The sequence below is a fragment of the Leopardus geoffroyi genome, chromosome B3, assembly GCF_018350155.1.
Source record: "Leopardus geoffroyi isolate Oge1 chromosome B3, O.geoffroyi_Oge1_pat1.0, whole genome shotgun sequence".
Taxonomy (NCBI): Eukaryota; Metazoa; Chordata; class Mammalia; order Carnivora; family Felidae; genus Leopardus; species Leopardus geoffroyi.
In genome coordinates, this window is record NC_059337.1 from 29,098,511 (window position 1) to 29,124,219 (window position 25,709).

The 25,709-nt window shown below is 38.4% G+C and overlaps 1 protein-coding gene across 6 annotated transcripts in view; it reads right to left on the reverse strand.

Moving 5' to 3' along the window:
* NRG4 (neuregulin 4) overlaps positions 1-25,709 on the reverse strand; it is a 208,901-nt gene that overhangs the window by 175,639 nt on the left and 7,553 nt on the right. The gene's annotated exons all lie outside the window — the stretch shown is intronic.

Here is a 25,709-nt window from a genome sequence, read left to right on the forward strand (position 1 = left end):
TTCACAGGTTCTTACAATCACTTTAAGGTTTTATTTTTAAGTAATCTCTGTACCCAGTGTGGGGCTCAAACTCAACCCCAAGATCAAGAGTTGCACGCTCTTCCGACTGGGCCAGCCAGGTGCCCCTGGAACTTAAAAAATCAGCATTCATGGGGCCCCTGGGCGGCTCAGTTGGTTAAGTGTCTGACTTCAGCCTGGGTCATGATCTCATGGTTCGTGAGTTCAAACCCTGCATCGGGCTCTGTGCTGACAGCTCAGAGCCTGGAGCCTGCTTCAGATTCTGTGTCTCCCCCTCTCTCTGCCCCTGTAATGCTCACATTCTGTCCCTCTCTCTCAAAAATAAATAAACATTAAAAAAAAATTTAAAGCAGCATTCAGCTCTAGAAGAGCTGGGAGGGCAAGAGGAAACTGAGTCCCAACCCTTAAAAACACAGCACAACAAACAGCCCCACTGAGATACAGCATATAAGCAGCAGTTTGAAAAATGCTTGGGGTACACAGGAAGACTTATTTACTAACCTCAGCTTGTGCAGGGCAGGGATCCTTAGGAGACTTCTCCAAGAACAAAAGAGCTGGTGAGCAGCATTTCTCTTCCTGCCCCTGTCTAGATACACAGACACATGCAGGAACCAGTGCAGCATTACCACTCCCTTAGCTTGCTAACAGCATGCACCCATCTTGCTCTTCTGCAGGCCTGCCCCCTGCATCCCAGCCTGGACCCTGCAGGAGTTTTCCCAGGTAGCTGCAGGTCCCCTGCCACAGCAGACCAGCACAATACTGGCTGGCAGCACACACTACACACCACATTCTCCTGCAGATAACAACTTTCTAATGTGACCTTGGCAAGAGGCCATCCAAGGCAGTGCCACAAGCCTGGTAGAGTATGGCAGCCCTGACAGGATCCACCATCACTCCAAAATGACTCCTGTACTGGGAAAAGAGTAAGATAACCACACACACCAATCCAACTGCAGCCACAGCAGTGGGCCAGGGGCAGATGTCAGGTCTGACTACAGGTCCCTGCCCATCAGTGAAACCTTCTCAGGGGGTGATATAGGGAGTTCAGTTATTACAGCCCTGGAAGACACCTGGTCCAACTCAATTCAAGCCCAAGGCGGCCTCAGACTGGCCCACTAACAACACAGGGATCAAACCCTGCCCACAACAGGCTAAGGGAACCACTACAGTTGACTGGACTGAAGACAAAGGTGGCTCGGCCACAAAAGAAGGGCATAAAACACACATAGAAGACAATGGTGAACAGAGGACACTGTGGTGCAGGACACTGTAGGACTTCTTTAAAAAGCTACTACTTTTTAAAAAATTTTTTTAACGTTTATTTATTTTTGAGAGAGAGAGAGAGAGAGAGAGAGCATAAACAGGGGAGGGGCAGAGAGAGAGGGAGACACAGAAGCTGAAACAGGCTCCAGACTCTGAGCTGTCAGCACAGAGTCCGACGCGGGGCTCGAACTCACGGACCGCGAGATCATGACCTGAGCTGAAGTCGACGCTTAACCGACCAAGCCACCCAGGTGCCCCAAAAAGCTACTACTTTTTTTTTTTAATTTTTTTTTAACATTTATTTATTTTTGAGACAGAGAGAGACAGAGCATGAACAGGGGAGGGTCAGAGAGAGAGGGAGACACAGAATCTGAAACGGGCTCCAGGCTCTGAGCTGTCAGCACAGAGCCTGACGCGGGGCTTGAACTCACTGACCGTGAGATCGTGACCTGAGCCGAAGTCAGACGTTTAACCGACTGAGCCATCCAGGCGCCCCAAAAAAGCTACTACTTTTAAGAGCAAAAGATGTTGCTGACTTTCCTAAACCATAGAAACAGACTCAGTGAATTAGACAAAATGAGAAGACAGAGGAATATGTTGCAAATGAAAGAACAGGACAAAATCATAGCAAGGGAGATAAACAAAATGGAGATAAGTAAAATACCTGATAGAGAATTTAAAGTATTGGTCATAGGGGCGCCTGGGTGGCTCAGTCGGTTAAGCGTCCGACTTCGGCTCAGGTCATGATCTCAAGGTCCGTGAGTTCGAGCCCCGCGTCGGGCTCTGTGCTGACAGCTCAGAGCCTGGAGCCTGTTTCAGATTCTGTGTCTCCCTCTCTCTCTGCCACTCCCCTGTTCATGCTCTGTCTCTCTCTGTCTCAAAAATAAATAAACATTAAAAAAAAATAATAATAAAGTATTGGTCATAAAGATACTCACTGTACTTGAGAAAACAGTGGAGGACCACAGTGAGATCTACAACAAAGATATAGAAAACATTAAAAAAATACCAATGAGGGGCGCCTGGGTGGCGCAGTCGGTTAAGCGTCCGACTTCAGCCAGGTCACGATCTCGCGGTCCGTGAGTTCGAGCCCCGCATCAGGCTCTGGGCTGATGGCTCAGAGCCTGGAGGCTGTTTCTGATTCTGTGTCTCCCTCTCTCTCTGCCACTCCCCTGTTCATGCTCTGTCTCTCTCTGTCTCAAAAATAAATAAACATTAAAAAAAAATAATAATAAAGTATTGGTCATAAAGATACTCACTGTACTTGAGATAACAGTGGAGGACCACAGTGAGATCTACAACAAAGATATAGAAAACATTAAAAAAATACCAATGAGGGGCGCCTGGGTGGCGCAGTCGGTTAAGCGTCTGACTTCAGCCAGGTCACGATCTCGCGGTCCGTGAGTTCGAGCCCCGCATCAGGCTCTGGGCTGATGGCTCAGAGCCTGGAGGCTGTTTCTGATTCTGTGTCTCCCTCTCTCTCTGCCCCTCCCCCGTTCATGCTCTGTCTCTCTCTGTCCCAAAAATAAACGTTGAAAAAAAAAAATTAAAAAAAAAATACCAACGAGAAATGAAAAATTCAGTAACGGAAATTAAAAGTATGCTAGATGGAATAAAATACTAGAGGCAGCAGAAGAATGGATCAGTGACATGGAGGACAGAGTAACAGAAAGCAATCAAGCTGAAAAGGAGATAGAAAAACAAATAAAAAATGAAAATAGACAACACAGGAAACAACAGATATTGGCAAGGATGTGGAGAAAGGGGAACACCTCTTACACTGTCAGTGGGAATGCAAACTGGTGCAGCCACTCTGGAAAACAGTATGAAAGTTCCTCAAAAGTTAAAAATGGAGCTACTCTCCAATCCAGCAATTACACTACTAGGTTTTACCCAAAGAATATAAAACACTAAATCAAAGGGATATACATACCTCGATGTTTATAACTAGCATTATCTACAATAGCAAAGAGCCCAAATGTGCACTGACTGATAAATGGATAAAGATGTGGTGTATATATATGCAAGAGAATATTACTCAGCCATAAAAATGAATGAAATCTTGCCATTTGCAATTATGTGGATGGAGCTAGAGAGTATTATGCTAAGCAAAATAAGTCAGAGAACAAGAAATACCACATAATTTCACTTATATGTGGAATTTAAGGAACAAAACAAACAAGCATAGGGAAAAAAGAGAGACAAACCAAGAAACATACTCTTAAGTACAGAGAACAAACTGATGGTTACCAGAAGGGAGGTGGGTGGGTGGATGGGTTAAATAGGTGATTGGGGACTAAGGAGTATACTTGTGATGAGCACCAGGTGTTGTATGGAACTGTTGAATCACTATACCAGAAACTAATATTACACCTGAAACTAATATTACACTGTATGTTTACTCACTGGATTTTAAATAAAAAATTTTTAAAAATGAAAATAGAGTAAGGGAACTCAGAGACATCCCATCAAGCATAATAACCTGAAACTAATATTACACTGTATGTTTACTCACTGGATTTTAAATAAAAAATTTTTAAAAATGAAAATAGAGTAAGGGAACTCAGAGACATCCCATCAAGCATAATAACATTCACATTATACAGACCCCGGAAGAAGAGAGAGAAAAGGAGGCAGAAAATTTATTTGAAGAAATAATAGCTGAAAATTTCCTAAATATGGGGAAGAAAAAGACATCCAGATCCAGGAGGCACAGAGAGCCGCCAATAAAAACAACCCAAGTAGGACCATACCAAGACACAAAAATTAAAATGTCCATAAGTAGTGATAAAGAGAGTATTTTAAAAGCAGCAAGAGAAATCAGTCACATACAAGGGAAACAAAATAAGGCTTTTCAGCAGAAACTATGCAGGCCAGAGGGGAGTGGCATGATATATTCAAGGTGCTGAAAGAAAAAACCAGCAACTAAGAATACTCTATCTAGCAAGGCTATCATTCAGAATAGAAAGAGAAATAAAAAGTTTCCCAGAAAAACAACATCTAAAGGAATTCATCACTACTAAACCAGCCTGATAAGAAATGTTAAAGGTCGACTCTTTGAGTGGAAAGGAAAGACCATAAACAGGAGTAAGAAAAGTAGGAAGCACAAAAGCAGTAAAAGTAAGTATATGTATAATAATCAGTCAAAGGATTCAAAAAATAAAAGAAAAAATGTGAAGTATGATACCATGTATCTAAAATGGGGTGGGGGTGCGGAGAAGAGTAAAAATTGAGTGCTTTTAGAATGGGTTCAAACGTATTATAGACTGCAATATGCATAAGATGTTATATATAAACCTAATGGTCAAAGCCATTAGTCAAAACCCAATAACAGATATGCAAAAAATAAATAGAAAGGAATCTAGTAAAAAAAAAAAAAAAGGGGCGCCTGGGTGGCGCAGTCGGTTAAGCGTCCGACTTCAGCCAGGTCACGATCTCGCGGTCCGTGAGTTCAAGCCCCGCGTCGGGCTCTGGGCTGATGGCTCGGAGCCTGGAGCCTGTTTCCGATTCTGTGTCTCCCTCTCTCTGCCCCTCCCCCGTTCATGCTCTGTCTCTCTCTGTCCCAAAAATAAATAAACGTTGAAAAAAAATTAAAAAAAAAAAAAAAAAGAAAGGAATCTAGTAGAACTAAAAAAAGGCAGCAAACCATTAGAGAAGAGAACTACAAAAACAACCATAAAGCTAGTAAAAAAAAATGGCAGTCAATACATATCTATCAATAATTACTCTGAATGTAAATGGACTAAACACTCCAATCAAAACACACAGGGTGATGGAATGGATGAAAAAGCAAGACCAGAGACTCATTTCACACCTAAAGACACATGCAGACTAAAAGTGAAAAAAGATGGAAAGTATTTATCATGCAAGTGGAAGTGAAAGGAAAGCCACAGAAGCAATATTTATATCAGACAACATAGACTTTAAAAACAAAGACTGTAACAAGAAACAAAAAGAGACACTTCTATGACCACAAGAAGATAAAATAATTGCAAATATTTATACACCCAACATGAAAGCATCCATATACATAGAGCCACTAATAAACATAAAGGAGGGACTTTAACACGCCACCTACATCAATGGATAGATCATCCAGACACAAAAAGAAGGCAAAGTGGCTTTGAATAACACATTGGACCAGATAGATCTAACATATATTCAGAATATTACATCCTAAAAAGCAGAAAACACATTCTTTTCAAATGCACTTAAAATATTCTCCAGACATGTTAGGCCACAAAACAAGTCCCAACAAATTCAGAAAGACTGAAGTCATACCATGCACCTTTTCTGACCATGCTATGAAACTAGAAATCAACAACAACAACAAAAATCTGGAAAAATGCAAATAAATAGAGATTAACCACATGCTACTAAACAATGAATGCATCAACCAAGAAATCAAAGAAGAAGTAAAAAACAATTAGAGACAAATGAAATTGGAAACAAAATGGTCTAAAATCTTTGGGATGCAGCAAAAGCAGTCCTAAGGACAAAAGGTTACAACAATACATGCCTACCTCAAGAAGAAAAATCTCCAATAAACAACCTAACATTACACATAAAGTATATAGAAAAAGAACAATAAACAAACCCCAAAGCCAGAAGAAAGAAGGAAATACTAAAGATTAGAGCAGAAATAAATGATATATTCTCAAGGGGCCAAGATGGCAGAATAGCATGGAAGGTTTTTTTTGCATCTCTCATCCCTGAAATACAGCCAGATCAACACTAAACCAACCTGCACACCTAGAAAACTCATTTGAGGATTAACACAACAATCTGCACAACCTGAACCACAGAACGCAGCAGGTATGCGGCATGGAAAGATGAACTGGGGGAGAAAGTCACAGAGGGCAGGGAGCTGTTTCTGCTTGTGGAGAGAGGAGAGAGATTGGGGGGCGGGGAGAGTAACAAAAGCATCCCCCCACCCCCACTGCCTGAAAGCAGCTGGAGAGAAAAGAGTATGCAAGGGACTGAACAAAAAAGGGATAAAGGAGAAAAGAGAGGGTTTAAATTCCATTAAGACTCTATAAACAGGGGGAGAGCAGAGTCTGAAACTCCACAGCTCAACACCTGGAGGTGCTCTGGTGGGAAGGGCCAATACCCAGGAGCAGAGAGCAAGGTCCAAAGGGCCCTTGGGCCAGAAAGGGAGAGGCAGTTCCCCTGCTGGGAGGACATTTGGTAAAGGCTGTGCGGCCACTCCAAAGGTGAAGGGCCCAGAGGACCCTTTGTTTCAGCAGGTCCTGTGTTCCAGAACCACATTTGCTGATACTGGAACAAAGATGTTAAGGGGGAAGCCTGGTGTCAGATATGTGTTGTGATTAACCATAATCCCTGAAACACTGCTGCTACATGATTGTGTGAACTTTTTCTGGGGTGGGCTGGCACCCAGCCACAGTCTCTGGCATCGGCAGCAGCACGGTCTTGTGAACATTCCTGGGGGTGGGCCAGCACCCGGCCATTGCTCAGTAAGACCCTCCCCAAGAGGGTCAGAATGGGTCAAAGCCACAATCCCTCAGAAGTGAGGAGTTGGGAAACACAGCCGCATCGAGATAAAACTCAGGAGGGAGGTGCCGCCTGGCAATCTGACAGCTTGGTCACGGACAGTGTAAAAGTGAGGAGTGGTAGGAAGCTGGAGACAAAGGAGGGGTGCACAATTGCTGGTTGGGGAGAGCACAGGGTTCTGATACTAAAGACTGGGTAGGTGGGTGATGCCATTTTCACCCCTCCCACTCATGCACATACACACATACATGCGCCACAACAATCCACCCCAGTAAGCTAAGCAGCGCCATTCAGTGGAGAACTGAGCTGTTACACCAAGCCCCACCAAACTGGGCCAACCTCGCTCTTCAGGAACACCACGAGTCTCTGCCTGCTTAGTTTATGGACTGTAAAGCACTTCATAGTTTGACTTCTAAGGGAAACCAGTATAATTTCAATCATACTTCAGTCTTTTTGCTGGTCCATCTATTTAATTATTTTCTTCTCTTAATTCATGAATACAGAAAGAGAAAAAATTTATATTTATTTTTAATTTTTATTAAAAATATTTCTCTTTATTTTTTCTACTATATTTTTTAACTTTTTGTAAGTTTTTCAAATTATATTTTTTTACTTCCATCATTTCATTTTATTTTATTTCATTGTACTCATTTTTTCAAATTATCAAACATTTCTTTTTTTCTTTTCTTTTTTTTTAAATTTTTTTTTCAACGTTTATTTATTTTTGGGACAGAGAGAGACAGAGCATGAACGGGGGAGGGGCAGAGAGAGAGGGAGACACAGAATCGGAAACAGGTTCCAGGCTCTGAGCCATCAGCCCAGAGCCTGACGCGGGGCTCGAACTCACGGACTGCGAGATCGTGACCTGGCTGAAGTCGGATGCTTAACCGACTGCGCCACCCAGGCGCCCCTTTCTTTTCTTATCATTCCCTTTTTTCTCTAATCTGTCAAGCTCCTTTCAACAACCAGAGCAGAGCACACCTAAGAAATAGCATCCTTTACTTGATGTTTTTGTGTTGTTTTTAGTTTTTAAATTTTAATTTCTTTTTTTTTTTTTGCAGTTTTAATTCCTTCTCTTCCTTCAAAATGACAACACGAAGGAATTCACCCCAAAAGAGAACAGAAAGAAATGACAGCCAGGGACTTAATCAACACAGATACAAGCAAGATGTCTCAACCAGAATTTAGAATCACAATAACAAGAATACTGGCTGAGTTGAAAATACATTAGAATCCCTTTCTGCAGCAATAAAAGTTAGGATGAAATAAAAAATGCTATAACTGAGCTGCAATCTCGATGGAAGCCATAGCGGAAGGATGGATGACACAGAACACCAAATCAGTGATATAGAGGACAAACTAATGGAGAACAATGAAGCAGAAAAAAAGAGACTAAAGCAAAAGAGCACGATTTAAGAATTAGAGAATCAGTGACTCATTAAAAAGGAACAACATCAGGATCATAGGGGTACCAGAAGATGAAGAGAGAGAAACAAGGATAGAAGGGTTATGTGAGCAAATCATAGTAGAAAATTTTCCTAACCTGGGGAAAGACACAGACATCAAAATCCAGGAAGCACAGAGGACTCCTATTTGATTCAACAAAAACCGATCATCAAACAAGGCCTGTCATAGTCAAATTCACAAAATGCTCAGGCAAGGAAAGAATCATGAAAGCAGCAAGAAAAGTCCTTAACCTACAAGGGAAGACAGATCAGGTTAACAGCAGACCTACCACAGAAATGTGGCAGGCCAGAAGGGAGTGGCAGGATATGTTCAATGTGCTAAATCAGAAAAATATGCAGCCAATAATTCTTTATCCAGCAAGGCTGTCATTCAAAATAGGAGAGATTAAAAGTTTCCCAGACAAATAAAAATTAAAGGATTTCATGACCACTAAACCAGCCCTGCAAGTCATTTTAAGGTGGACTCTCGGAGGGGAGAAAAGATGAAAAAAAAAAAAAAAAAGACCAAAAGCAACAAAGACTAGAAAGGACCAGAGAAAACCACTAGAAACTCCAACTCTGCAGGCAACATAATGGCAATAAATTCATATCTTTCAGTACTCACTCTAAACATCAATGGACTAAATGCTCTGATCAAAAGACATAGGGTAACAGAATGGATAACAAACAAGACCCATCTATATGCTGTTTACAAGAGACCCACTTTAGACCTAAAGACACCTTCAGATTGAAAGTAAGGGGATGGATAACCATCTATCAGGTTAATGTTTGCCAAAGAAAGCCAGAGTAGCCATACTTATATCAGACAATCTAGACTTTAAAATAAAGACTGTATCAAGAAATGAAGAAGGGCATTATATCATAATCAAGGGGTCTATCCACCAAGAAGACCTAACAATTGTAAACATTTATGCACCAAATGTGAGGGCACCCATATATATAAATTAATTAATCACAAACATAAAGAAACTCATTGATAATAATACCATAATAGGAGGGGACTTCAACACCCCACTTACAGAATTGGACAGATCATCTAAACAGAAAATCAACAAGGAAACGATGGCTTTGAATGACACTGGACCGTATTGACTTAACAGATATATTCAGAACATTTCATCCTAAAGCAACAGAATACACATTCTTCTCCAGTGCACATGGAACATTCTCCAGAATAGACCACATACTGGGACACAAATCAGCCTTCAACAAGTACAAAAACATCGAGATCATATCATGCATATTTTCAGACCATAACGCTATGAAACTCAAAATCAACCACAAGAAACAATATGGAAAGGTAACAAATACTTGGATACTAAAGACCACCGTACTAAAGAATGAATGGGGTAACCAAAAAGTTAAAGAGGAATTTAAAAAGTACATGGAAGCCAATGAAAATGACAACACAACAGCACAAAACCTCTGGGACACAGCAAAGGTGGTCAGAAGAGGCAAGTACATAGCAATTTGGGCCTCCCTAAAGAAGGAAGAAAGGTCACAGATATACAACCTAAACTTACACCTTAAAGAGCTGGAAAAAGAACAGCAAATAAAACTCAAAACCAGCAGAAGACAGGAAATAAAGATTAGAGCAGGAATCAATGCTATCAAAACCAAAAAAAAAAACCACTAGAACAGATTAATGAAACCAGAAGCTGGTTCTTTGAAAGAATTAACAAGATTGATAAACCCCTAGCCAGTTTGATCAAAAAGAAAAAGGAGAGGACCCAAATAAATAAAATCAAGAAAGAGGAGAGATCACAAGCAACACAGCCAAAATAAAAACAATAATAAGAGAATATTACAAGTAATCATACGCCAATAAAATGGGCAATCTGGAAGAAATGGACAAATTCCTAGAAACATATACACTACCAAAACTGAAACAGGAAGAAATAGAAAATTTGAACAGACCTATAACCAGTAAGGAAATCGAATCAATAATCAAAAATCTCCCAAAAAACAAGAGTCCAGGGCCAGATGGCTTTCCAGGGGAATTTTACCAAACATTTAAGGAAGAGTTAACACCTATTCTCTTGAAGCTGTTCCAAAAAATAGAAATAGAAGGAAAACTTCCAAACTCTTTCCATGAAGCCAGCATTACCTTGATTCCAAAATCAGACAAAGATACTACTCAAAAGGAGGACTATAGACCAATTTCCCTGATGAACATGGATGCAAAATCCTCAACAAGATACTAGCCAACTGGATCTAACAATACATTAAAAAAAGTATTCACCACGACCAAGTGGGATTTATACCTGGGATGCAGGGCTGGTTCAATATCTGCAAAACAACATGATACATCACATCAGTAAAAGAAAGGACAAGAACCACATGATCCTCTCAATAGATACAGAGAAAGCATTTTACAAAATGCAGCATCCTTTCTTGATAAAAATTCTCAAGAAAGTACAGATAGAAGGATCATACCTCAAGATCATAAAAGCCATATATGAAAGACCCACCACTAATATCATCCTCAGTGGGGAAAAAGTGAGAGCTTTCCCCCTAAAGTCAGAAACAAGACAGGGATGTCTACTCTCACCACTGTTTTCAACATAGTATTGGAAGTCTTAGACACAGCAATCAGACAACACAAAGGAATAAGAGGCATCCAATCGGTCAGGAGGAGGTCAAACTTTCACTCTTCACAGATGACATGATTCTGTATATGGAAAACCCAAAAGATTCCACCAAAAAACTGCTAGAACTGATCCATGAATTCGGCAAAGTCACAGGATATAAAATCAATGTACAGAAATCGGTTGCATTCCTATACACCAATAATGAAGCAACAGAAAGAGAAATCAAGGAATTGATCTCATTTACAATTGCACCAAAACCCATAAAATACCTAGGAATAAATCTAACCAAAGAGGTGAAAAATCTATACACTGAAAATTATAGAAAGCTTATGAAAGAAATTGAAGATGACACATAAAAATGGGAAATTATTCCATGCTCCTGGATAGGAAAAACAAATATTGTTAAAATGTCAATACTACCCAAAGCAATCTACATAGTCAATGCAATACGTATCAAAATAACATGAGCATTCTTCACAGAACTGGAACAGACAATCCTAAAAATTGTATGGAACCAGAAAAGACCCCAAATAGCCAAAGCAATCTTGAAAAAGAAAACCAAAGCTGGAGGCATCACAATCCCGGACTTCAAGCTGTATTACGAAGCTGTAATCATTAAGACAGTATGGTACTGGCACAAAAACAGACACTCATCAATGGAACAGAATAGAGAACCCAGAAATGGACCCACAAACATATGGCCAACTAATCTTTGACAAAGCAGGAAAGCATATCCAATGGAATAAAAACAGTCTCTTCAGCAAATGGTGCTGGGAAAACTGGACAGCGACATGCAGAAAAATGGACCTGGACCACTTTCTTACACATTACACACACACACACACAAAACCCAAAATGGATAAAAGACTAAACGTAAGACAGGAAGCCATCAAAATCCTCGAAAAGAAAGCAGGCAGAAACCTCTCTGACCTCGGCCGCAGCAACTTCTTACTCAACACCTCTCTGGAGGCAAGAGAAACCAAAGCAACAATGAACTATTTGGACCTCATCAAAATAAAAATCTTCTGCACAGCAAAGGAAACAATCAGCAAAACTAAAAGGCAACCGACGGAATGGGAGAAGATATTTGCAAATGACATATCAGATAAAGGGTTAGTATCCAAAAAACAAATAATCCAGTGAAGAAATGGGTAAAAGACATGAATAGACACTTCTCCAAAGAAGACATTCAGAAGGCCAGTCAACACATGAAAAAATGCTCAACATTACTCATCATCAGGGAAATACATATCAAAACAACAACAAGATATATCACCTCACACCTGTCAGAATGGCCAACATTAACAACTCAGGCAACAACATATGTTGGCGAGGATGTGGAGAAAGAGGATCTCTTTTGCACCACTGGTGGTAATGCAAACTGGCGTAGCCACTCTAGAACACAGTATAGAGGTTCCTCGAAAAATTAAAAATAGAACTACCCTACAACCCAGCAATTGCACTACTATGCATTTATCCAAAGGATACAGGTATGCTGTTTCGAAGGCACACATGCACCCCAATGTTTATAACAGCACTATCAACAGTAGCCAAAGAGCCCAAATGTCCATCGATGAATGAATGGATAAAGAAGATGTGGAGTGCACACACACACACACACACACACACGCACTATGGAGTATTACTCGGCAATCAAAAAGAATAAAATCTTGCCACTTGCAACTACGTGGATGGAACTAGAGGGTATTATGCTAGGCAAAATTAGTCAGTTAGAGAAAGACAAATATCATATGGCTTCACTCATATGAGGACTTTAAGATACAAAACATATGAACATAAAGGAAGGGATGCAAAAATAACATAAAACAGGGACGGGGACAAAACATAAAAGACTCTTAAATATAAGAACAAACAAGGTTGCTGGAAGGCTTGTGGGAGGGGGATGGGCTAAATGGGTAAGGGGCTTAAGGTATCTACTCCTGAAATCATTATTGCACCATGTGCTAACTAACTTGGGTGTAAATTATAAAAAGTAAATTATTAGATAAGAAAAAAAAGAAAGGATATAGAAAGTAAAACAAACAAACAAACAATACAACATCAGTGAAACCAGAAGTTGGTTCTTATAGAGATCAACAAAATTGACAAATCTTTAACCAGACTCATGAAAAAGAGAGAAAGAGAAGACTCAAATAAGAAATGAAAGAGTAGAAACAATAATTGACACTACAGAAATACAAAGGATTATAAGAGATTATTATGAAAAACTATATGCCAGCCCATTGGACAACCTAGAAGAAATGGATAAATACCTAGAAACATATAACCTACCAAAGTTAAGCAGAAAGAAACAGAACGTTTGTCCAGACTGATTACCAGCAAGGAAATGGAATCTCGACAAAAAAAATCCAGGACCAGATGGTTTCACAAGTGAATTCTAGCAAACATTTAAAGAATTAATACCTATTGTTCTCAAGATATCCCCCCAAAATGGAAGATTCCAAATTCATTTTATGAGGCCAGCATTATTACCCTGCTACCAAAATCAGATAAAGACACTACAGAAAAAAGAGAACTACAAGCCAATGTCTCTGATGAACATAGATGCAAAAATACTCAACAAGTATTAGCAAACCAAATGCAATGATACATTACAAAAATCACTCACCAGGATCAAGTGGGATTTATTCCCAGGTGCAAGCATGGTTCAACATTCACAAATCTATCAACGTGATACATCACATCAACAAGAAAGGATAAAAACCATATGATCATTTCAACGGATGCAGAAAAGCATTTGACAAAGTACAACAACCATTCATGGTAGAAACATACAAAAAAGTAGGTTTAGAGGGAACATACCTCAACATAATAAAGGTCATCTATGAAAAATGCACAGCTAACATCATATACAATAGCAGAAACCTGAGAGTTTCCCCCTAAGAGCCCGAACAAGACAAGGAGGTCCACTCTCACGCTTTTATTCAACATAGTACTGGAAGTCCTAGTTACAGCACTGAGACAAGAAAAATAAATCAAAGACATCCAAATTGGTGAGGAAGAAGTAAAACCTTCAATATTTGCAGATGACATGATACTATATATAGAAAACCCTAAAGACTCAGGGAGCCTGGGTGGCTCAGTTGGTGGAGTGTCTGACTTCGAATCAGGTCATGATCTCACAGTTCATTAATTTGAGCCCCACATTGGGCTTGCTGCTGTCAGCACAGAACCCACTGTGTATCCCCAGTCTCTGCCCCTCCTCTGCTCATGCTCTCTCTCTCAAAAATAAAAAATATATATATATTTTTTTTAAAAAAAGAAAACATAAAGATTCCACCAAAACTGCTAGAACTGATAAATCAGTAAGGTTACAAAATATGAAATCAATATACAGAAATCCATTGCCTTTCTAGACACTAATAATGAAGTAGCAAAAAAAAGAAAATAAGCAATAGTCCTATTTACAACTGCATCCAAAATAATAAAGTATCTAGGAATAAACTTAACCAAGGATGTAAAAGACCTGTACTTTGAAAACTATAAGATACTAATGAAGGAAACTGAAGACAATGCAAATAAATGGGAAGATACTCCATGCTCATGGACTGGGAGAAGTATTGTTAAAATGTCCAAACTACCTAAAGCAATCTACAGATTTAATATAATCCCTATCAAAATACCAATATCAATTTTTACAGAACTAGAACAAAAATCCTAAAATTTGTATGAAATCACAAAAGACCCTGAATAGTCAAAGCAATCTTGAAAAAGAAGAACAAAACTGAAGGTACCACAATCCTGGATTTCAAATTATACTACAAAGCTGTAATAATCAAAACAGAATGGTACTGGCACAAAAAGAGACACACAGAACAATGGAACAGATCTGAAAGTCTAGAAATAAACCCAGAATATATGGTCAATTAAGCTTCAACAAATGAGGCAAGAATATGCAATGGGAAAATGACAGTGTCTTCAACAATGGTGCTGGGAAAGCTGGACAGTTACATGCAAAAGAATGGAACTGGACCACTCACTTTCTTATACCATACACAGAAACTCAAAATTGATTAAAGACCTAAATGTGAGACCTGAAACCACAAAAATTCAAGAAGGCAGCAGTAATTTCTTAGACATCACCAGTAGCAACATCTCTCTAGATATGTTTCCTAAGGCAAGGGAAACAAAAGCAAAAATAAATTATTGTGATTACATCAAAATAAAAAGCTTCTGCACAACAAAGGAAACAAGCAACAAAACTAAAAGACAACATATTGAATAAGAAAGGATATTCACAAATGAAATTTTGACAAAGGGTTAATATCTAAAATATATATTAAGAACTATACAACTCAACACCAAAAAATAATCCAACTAAAAAAGGACATTAGACATGAGCAGACACTTCTCCAAAGAAGACATACAGATGGCCAATAGACACATGAAAACATGTTCAATGGGGCACCTGGGTGGCTCAGTAGGTTAAGCACCAGACTTTAACTCAGGTCATGATCTCACAGTCTGCAAGTTAAAGCCCCACATTGGGCTCTGTGCTGACAGCTCAGAGCCTGGAGCCTGCTTCAGATTCTGTCTTCCTCTCTCTCTGTCCCTCCCCACTCACACTCTGTCTCTCCCTCTCAAATAAAAAAAAAAAAAATTAAAAAAAATTTTTAAAAGAAAGATGTTCCATATCACTCATCATCAGGGAAATTCAAATCAAAATCACAATTAAGATATTACCTAATATCTGTCAGAATGGCTAAAATCAACAACATGAGAAACAAGTATTGACAAGCATATGGAGAAAAAGGAACTCTCATGAATTATTGGTGGGAATGCAAATTGGTGCAGCTGCTGTAGAAAACAGTATGGAGGTTCCTCAAAACATTAACTATAGAACTATCCTATTATCTAGTAATTGCACAACTGGCTATTTACTCAAAGAATAGAAAACACTAACTTGCTCAACAGGATGTACACACCCCTATGTTTATTGCACCATTATTTACAAAAGCTAAACTATGGAAGCAGCCCAAGTTCTATTGATAGACAGATATCGATATCTAGATAGATATCTATCGATAGATCCATCAATAGATGCATGGATAAACAGGATGTGGTATAAAGACATACAGATGGCCAACAGACACATGAAAAGATGTTCATCATCAGAGAATGCAAATCAAAACTAGAATGAGATATAACTTCACACCTGTCAGAATGGCTAAAATCAATAATACAAGAAACCACAAGTGTTGACGAGGATGAAGAAAAAGGAACCCTCGTGCACTGCTGGTGGGAATGCAGACTAGTGCAGCCACTGTGGGAGATAGGATGGAGGCTCCTCAAAAAGTTAAAAATAGAACCACCTAATGATCCAGCAATCGCATTACTGGGTATTTACCCAAAAAATACAAGAACACCAATTCAAAGGGATACATGCACCCCTATGTTTATAGCAGCATTATTTACAATAGGCAAGATATGGGGGCAGCCCAAGTGTCCACAGACTGATGAATGAAGATGTAGTATATATACATGATGGAATATTATTCAGCCATTAAAAAGAATGAAATCTTGCCATTTGCAACAACATGGATGGATCTAGAGAGCATAATGCTAAACAAAAGAAGTCAGAGAAAGACAAATACTATATGATTTCACTCATATGTCAAATTTAAGAAACAAAACAAAAAAGCAAAGGGAAAAAAAGGAGAAAGACAAATCAAGAAACAGACTCTTAATTGTAGAGAACTGATAGTTACCAGAGGGGAGGTGAGTGAGGAGATAGGTAATTAGGTGGGGGATTAAAGAGTACACTTATAGTAAGTACTGAGTGATACACAGAACTGTTGAATCACTATATTGTACACTTGAAACTAGTATAACACTATATGTTAACTACATTGGAATAAAAATAAAATTAAAAAAATTCCAAGCAAAAAAATAAATAAATAGAAATAAAAATTTCATATATATTATACAGGCCTTACCAATAATCTCTCAATGTAGACTACTGTCATTTTAGAGAGAAGGAAATGGAATCTAAGAGAGGTTAAATGGATTGTCCCAAAACTACAGCTTGTCAGTGGCAGAACCACAATTTAAACTTAGGTCCTCCACATTTCAGATGGCACACTCATATCATTCCTCATTGATTCAAAATATATTTTTGAGGGGCGCCTGGGTGGCTCGGTTGGTCAAGCATCTGACTTCAGCTCAGGTCATGATCTCGCGGTTTGTGAGTTTGAAACCCATGTCAGGCTCTGTGGTGACAGCTCAGAGCCTGGAGCCTGCTTCAGATTCTGTGTCTCCCCCTCTTTCTGCCCCTCCCATGCTCATGGTCTGTCTTCCTCTCTCAATAATAAATAAATGTTAAAAAAACTCAAAATGTATTTTTGAATGCCTAATACAGACAAGGTACCCTAGTAGGCAGAGAAAATATAAAATGATGAACAAATCCAAAAAGGTCCCTGCCTCAGGAACCTCAAAGGCTATGAAAGAAAGAGTCATATGAAGGAATCATACACATATATATAAAATCGCAGTTGTCAGGGGAGGTTTTCCTGAAGAAGTCAAGATCTGAAGAATGGGCGGACGTTAACTAAGCAGCCTCTTATATGTGGAATTATAAAGAATTTGCCATGGTAAGTACACCATGCATATTTATTCTTATGAATTTATGTATGAATGTAATATGTAATTATATTCTCTAAATCCCAGATATAAAATATACAAAATTCTTTTAAATCCCAGTTACAGAGTGTATATGAGATCCTCTTCCTCTCAATATAATTGGTATTAGAAAAAAGCCATTTAAAGTCAGTCCACATAAGACAGGTGAAAATTTGGGGCACCTGGGCAGCTCAGTCAGTTAAGAAGCCGACTCTTAAATGGCTGACTCTTGCTTTTGGCTCACACTTCGTGAGATCAAGCCCCGCGTCAGGCTCTGCACTGATAGCATGGAGCCTGCTTGGAATTCTCTCTCTCTCTCCTTCTCTCTCTGTCTCTGCCCCATCGCTTGCACTCACACTCTCAAAATAAATAAATAAACTTAAAAAAAAAATTTAACAAATTTCAGTTATAATTGCAATTATGTACTAATTCTTAATCATGAACAAATGAAGTAAAGATTTGGGCATAATTTTCCAACAAAATTGTTACATACAAACTAACTTCACCTAATGTCTAGCTTCGATATCATAATTGTAAAGAAGGTTTTATTGTAAAAAATCTGAGATTGTTGACAATTTTTCCAAGACCTTCTTTTAATCTTGATATTCAATTTTTTTTTAAGAGATGAGAGGGTCAGCATCATCTTTCTATTTTCTCTGTTTTTTAATTGCGGTGGCCTAACTCTGCCAAACCTTCATTTGTCTTCAGTTTCATTTGTAATTTGAGTTCAACAACATCATTTTCATCATCTATCTACATCTTTTCAAAGTTTGCAATTGAACCCTAAAATCACTTTGTATTGCATTAAGTGTTTTACAGGAGTATTCAACAACCCGGAAAAGACTGGCTAACAATGCCCATAGACTAAACAGGCATGCATATATGAAGGACAACTAGTTTTATAAGTGATTTGTTCATCTGAATATAATTTTGGCTTCCCTTTGCAATCTCATGACTATGGGGGCTTAAATAATAAATAGTGAGCTAACTAGAAGAGCTGTGCAGTTTGAGCAGATAGTGGCAAGAGATGAGGTCAGAGAGGGAAGCATCCACATAGCAATGCTGCCTCCCATAGTGAAAGAATATGGGCACATGTATATCAATACAATTTAAGAACAGCCAGTAAACAAGGTAGCCAGGAAAAGTAGATAGGAGAATCATCCAGCAGAAAAACTTTATAGGATAGTCATAAAAGCCACCACTCTAATAACACATTCTTAAAAATAAGAGTAATTTAAATAACGAAAAACCCAAGCTTTAAATTTTGTTTCAAATTCTTCCTGTAGAATGTATAAATCTCCCTAGAAATAGATTAGATTTTTCTAGCCAGTTGGTTAAAACCACCCTTATAATATATTTAAGAGCCTCCCACTTAGATGTTAGCTTGCTAACAATCTTACAATATTAGTTTTTTGTCAGGCCTGACTCAGGGCACATTAGGAAAGAAAAACAAAATATTATGTATGAGGCCAGCAACAAAACCACAGTGGAGACCAGTACATCTCAACACCTCAAAATTACTTACTATGTATTTAGGTATGGTAATAATAGATGGTATGGTAATACGGTAATAATTAGTGTTAGGCCTTTCAGCTTATTTCTTAAATAATTTTAAAAGCTTTTGTTTTTAGAATGTACAAAAAAAAAAAAAAAAAAAACCCAACATCAGGTCAAAATAATCTTTCTCTTCCTAAGAAAGTACTTGGATCACATCTTGTCAATGTGAATAAAAATTAGAAAGTGAGTTTTTCCTGAAGCCAAATATAATTTTTCTATGAAATACACCCAAAGAAACATGTCTATTCTGCTTAGCTCCATATTTACCTTTGTATGGTGTTCAAGCATTTCCTTATGTTACAAAAACTGGCACACTTGGCTATTACTTCTAATTAATTTTAAAAAGGGCAAAAATAGAAAAACATAATCTTAAACCTCATAAGGTTGAGTTAACAACTGGAATAAAACAAATGTCTGAAGTGAACAAAAACACTAAATGGACATTGGAAGAAAAAGTACATGCTCTGATATAAGGCAGTTAAAGTAAAACATCACTTTGGAATAAACATTTACTAGTAGTCAATGACGCAGAACTAAAAGACTGTTCCACACAAAAGCCAAGACTTTTATATCGACCCGTTCCACTGGAGTCAGCAATTTCTTCCTGAAGACTTTTACAGGGTTCTAACAATCTTTAGCATTTCTTATTATATAACTCAGCATGAGAAACTAATTTTCTAAAGGTATTTCTTAATTATATTAAAAGTGCAATGCTGAGCTATGGCAATATTCGATTCCAAAAAGTAAAAAAATATAAGCCGGGCCACATATTGAGAAGATGCCATAGTTAACACTTCAATAATGCAATTTCACATGTGAATCAGTCTATTGTAAAAAGTTAAAAAAATCTTTTCCTCTCTTCATATAACCATTATTTACTAATAAGAAATCATGACTAACAATGAACAAAAACTATCCTTGACATTGTATAGAAATAGACGTTTATACTATAACAGTTAAGGACACTGGGTTATAGGGCACAGAGAACTTAGTTCACAATAGCATATACAAATATGGACTCATTATTTTCAAAAAACAAAAAATCTTGAACTCAGTGATTGCTAAGGTTGGTTTAGTAGTGAATGAATTCATCAATATCTTTAATATTTTTGCTCCACTACACTGAACATATTGATCTCTTGTATTCATATTTGTTGTCTAATGATTGCAAGATGATCACTGCAGCTCCAAACATCATATCTAAGGTCAAAGCAAGAAAATGGGGTTAACCCCAGCCCTGTCTGACCCTTTATTTAGAAACAGGGAAAGCCTTCCATGAAGTTCTCCCCCGCCCCCCCCCCCCCGCCCCAGATTCATGGATTAGAATTATATTACTGCAGCAGTAAGAAAGGTTGCAATTAAATATTTAACTTCCTAATTTTTATGGTAGCAGTAAGGAATGGATATGGGATGGCCAACCAACAATGTCTGTCAGGCCTCAACGCAATACACACACGTGCACACACACACACAATTTCTTACACATATGTTAAAAAGAACAGACATCATTTCTTCAAGGAGGACAACCCCACTATTTCACCCAATTACTGCATGAAGTCGGATGTCTGGGTGATTTTCTATCTGTTCTATGTAGTACAAATATGGCAACTCTTATCTGACCATCTATATGGCTAAAAGATAACCTGTCTCTAAACGATTCCCTTTCTATATATATTTATAAAATAATGAAAAAGAAACAACATAGTGGCCTCAATAAAAATTCTATTTTTTAAAAAAAATTTTTAATGTTTATTTATTTTTGAGAGAGAGACAGAGCACCAATGGGGGAGGGACAGAGAGAGGGAGAGGAAGATACAGTATCTGAAACAGACTCCAGGCTCTGAGCTGTCAGTACAGAGCCTGACCCAGGGCTTGAACTCGGGAACAGTGAGATCATGACCTAGGCCTAAGTCGGACACTTAACCAACTGAACCACCCAGGTGCCCCTCAATAAAAATTCTATTGCGAAAAGGGGACAACAGGAAGCACACAGTGGTCAACAGTTCACAACCCACATCATAATCTCACTGGTCAGAAATCAGAGATTCCTTAGCAGGCAATAAGGTAAACTCCCTGGTTAGCCAATCTGGCAGCTCTTAGTTTAAATCTCTGGAATATCTGCTTTGACATTGTCCTCTATGGCCATATCTAAGGTAGGTTTTGAAGCAGATGCCCTTCTCAGGGGCTCCACAGCTTTTGTAGTCTACTTCATGTTGGTTTGACTTAGGAAAGAAGGAATGTGGACTGCTTAGAAAGTAAAAACAATCACAACTAGCTGCCACCTCTATTTTATAGTTCCCTCAAAGATGCATCAAGCTTCTGGGCTATTTTCTCCAGATCAATTCCTTGTATGAGCAACCATAGCCAAAAATCATTTCTGGAAATAAGTTTTAGGCCTGGAGATTTTCATCTCTTAGCTACTGACCTCTGAACTCTCATGAAAGATTTGAAGCAATTCTAAAAATAGTCTTAGGTGAGGAGGTACTGCACATAATCCTACAAAATTCCAAATTATGAGACTCCTTGTCCATTTAGAGTGTGAGCTAAAGGCAGAATACCTCCATAGCAAAGCTATATTTTGTTGCCTCCACTGCTCTCGTGCTGAGGGGCAGTAATTTGAGTTCACCCCTTCTCTAGGATCCTTCTGAAAAGCCACAAAAAGTAACCAACACATGACAACATTCCAAATTTCTCCTATCATTTCTCCTAACACTGCAGCTTCAATTTGCACAGTCAGCCTTCCAAGAAACAGTAGGCACAGGTTAATCAAATGCTTTGCTATTATACAACAAAGGTTACAACTTTTCTCCCCCTTTTTTCCCCCATAATAAGCCTGGAGGTAGGCAGTCTAAGGTTGGACACACTGTCCAACAATGTTCTCGACTCTTTTGATCCTTCTCCTCCACAGTCCTCAGTTTGTTTGGAATCACATTTTCAGTATCATGCTTGCCATCTCATGGTTGCAAGATGGCCGCTACATTTCCCAGCTGCATGTCTGCAGTTAAGGCACAAAGAAAGTGGAAAAAGTACCAGCCATCTAACAGTCTCTATATTAGGAAAACAAAAGCCGTCCCTAAAGTCAGCAGACTTGTCTTCAGGATCACTGGCAAAAGAGAATGGGATGGTTATAAATGACTTTAACTAGGGTTTTTTGCTTGAAGATGGGCACATTGTTGCCCCTAAGAAAATGAAGGTGAGCAACAGGGAATGGGTATTAGAAAGGTCACTAAGAATATCTGCCATGCATAGGTATTTATCGTTTTAAGAGAACATTTAACAAATAAAAACCAATCTCTATTTGGTGAAATTTCAGGCAATATAACAGAAGTGGCAGGGGTGGGGGTAAGGACCTCAGGCAGTGCTACAGAAATATATTTTAAGTAAAGAGATCTCTACTCATCCTACTTAGGAGTCTATCCCTGAAATTAGCACCCTTTAGCAACTCAGTTTTTCACAGACTTTCCCTTCCTTCAATTCTGAACCCACAGATTCTCTAAAATACCCATGTTTATTAACAACCGTTTCTATGGCAGCAGAGCCCCTGGTGGTAGGGCACAGGGGTGGAGGCTATTTATAAGTTAAGGACTGACAGTACATGCCAATAGCAGCTATTATTGATGATATCCTTGAGGAATTTCTGAAAGAGAGAAATTTTGTGAAAACAAACAAACCAAAACAAAAAACAAAAAACAAAAAAACAAGACATATTCATGGTGCTTGTTGTTCACCAAGAAACTTCTTGATTATAATTTGGTTTCCCATCTAGGTCCAACACCTGAAAGAAAAATACACTGAGCATCCTGGTATGACTGGTTTATGTAACAGTTTTATCTCACTGCAAAGTAATAAATTTACATTCTGGCTTTACATATTCAGCTAATGAGGTTGTTAGACTAATGTAATGCTCTATGAGACATTTAATGACCAGATCAGGTTTCTAAGACCACAAAACTGAGAGTCAGATCCTGGTAAATTCACTAAGTAAAGTTATATTACCAATGTGGTCTTCTGAATAACAGCAACTGGCCTAACCAAAGCAATAGCCCTTCACATCACTAAGTGTACTGGCATGACTTCTTTAACACATTTATAGAAGGGAAAAAAATTTTTTAAAAAGGGTGGGGGGGGGGAATTGGGTGGCTCAGTCCGTTAAGCATCTGACTTCAGCTCAGGTCATGATCTCACAGTTCATGGGTTCAAGTCCTGCATCAGGCTCTGTGCTGACAGCTGGAGCCTGGAGCCTGCTTCAGATTCTGTGTCTCCTTCTCTCTCTGCCCTCCCCTTTTCATGCTCTCTCTCTCAAAAATAAATAAACATTAAAAAAAATTTTTTAAAGAAGGACTAAGTCAATTTTCATTCTACACAGCAGCTCACAAAAGCCATTTTTTATGTAAATTGTGCCACTTATCAATATACTCAAGTCACCAATGTTTCAAAGAATAGTTTCAAGCAACCTTCAACTCACAATTTATATATATATATATTATACATATATTTCACATATACATGTTTCATATATATACATACACTTATATATATGTATTATACATATTATACATATGTATTATACATTATGTATACATATGTATAATTATATACATATGTATTATACGTTATGTATTATACATAATATATGTATAAGTGTAAGTATATATACAAAGGTATGTAGTATAAGGGTTAAGGGCATGGATTCTGGAACCAGAGACATAGAATGCAAATCCCAGTTCCACACTGAAGCATTCCACCACAGAATAAGTGTGTGACACTGGGTAAAATCTTTGCACCCAATTTCCTCACCTATACGAGGCAGCTTGAGGCAGAATAATAGTGCTTACTTCAAAGAGTTTTCTGAATATAAAATGAATCTATACATGTAAAGTGCCTGGCACATAAGAAACAGTCAACAAATGTTAGCTATCATTACTCTTTTTTTTTTTCAGTTTATTTATTTATTTGAGGGGAAAGGCACAGAGAGGGAGAGGGAGAATCCCAAACGGTCTCCATGCTGTCAGCACAGAGCCCCACGTGAGCCTCAATTCCACAAACCATGAGATTATGACCTGAGCCAAAATCAAGAGTCGGACACTCAACCAACTGAGCCACCCGGGTATCCCAGCTATCATTACTCTTAATGGGAAAACCTAAATAGTGCATGGTTGCATTTTATGCAAATAGGAAATGATTTGATAATAAAGATTCATTTTATATATAAAATTAGAAATAACACAGATTCTCCCAAATTAATAATTCATCAAGAATTACAGTTTCAAAGCTGACTGGTGAGTGATTTAAAAAACTTTCAAGGGGCACCTGAGTAACTTGGTTGAGCATCCCACTCTTGATATTGTGTCAGGTCATGATCCCAGGGTTGTGCGATCTCCCTCCCTCTGCCCCTCTCCCTCACTTGTACACTCTAAAAAAGTAAAATAAAATAACTCTTTTAAGCTACTGCCACGTGGCCATAGCAAACTTTCCATTCTTTGCTGCTAAGAATAGTCTTGAATTATCCAGGTCTCCTACAAAATGCTACAGCTCTACACTGATATATAAAGAAGATAAAATCATAGCTTTCCAACCCAACCCCTTAGTGTTATCCCTAGTACCCTAGCCTTTCTAAAGGTTTCCTATGGCTTTGAAGACTAGACACTCTACAATCAACATCCAAACAGAGTTAAGTCTCTGAACACTGTCCCAGGAAAACTCTTCTTGAAATAAATGGTCAGTCAGCCTAGTGATTTTTCACATGTATGTGCCCTTCTCAGGCCTGGAATAATTACTATCTTCTCCCATTTTCCTCAGTATACATAACTGGTCATCTTTAATATTTTCTTGCTCATAAAGAAATATTCTCTTAATGGCCCTGATTTTCCTCTAACATGTGCCTACTTTTCTCTTTAACTCAAATACTACCTTCATTTCTGTTTTAGTCACCTCCATCAGCATGTTGTTTTTCCTTTTGCCTCTGACCATCACATCTTCACACTCAACCCTCCTAAATCACACTCACTCCAATTCTTCAACTTCTCAAGCCATTCTTAACTCTCCACCCCATTCCCCATCGACTAGAGTCCATTTCTTTTTTTTTTTAATTTTTTAATGTTTATTTATTGAGAGAGAGAGAGAGAGAAGAGAGCATGAGCAGGGAGGGGCAGAGAGAGCAGGAGACACAGAATCTGAAGCAGGCTCTAGCCTCTGATATGTCAGCACAGAGCCTGATGAGGGGCCTGAACCCACAAGCTGTGAGATCATGAACTAAGCCAAAGTCAGACACTTAACCAACTGAGCCACCCAGGTGCCCCTAGAGTCCATTTCTCTAAGGATAAACTCTTTTTATCCTAAGTTTATTTTTTACTTCTCTGCAGTTCATTTTTAATAAAAATCTGGTTTTCCTTTAACTCACAAGGTGCATTTTCCAATATAACTATTTAGTCCTTACTTTCCCCTGTTTCTCGGAATCAATGGAAAGAAGTGAGAACAGTCTTGTCTTTGTTCCCAAATGCCATTTTCAGATTATCCCACCGTGGTCCACTTATTGTTTGACATTGCCACCTTATCGCACATTTCAGAGAGCAGTCCTCAACAATCCTGAACACACTCATCTTTAAATTTATCCTCCCATCCTTCTCTTGAGTCTTGATAAAAGTGATTCATTAAGAGTCCATAA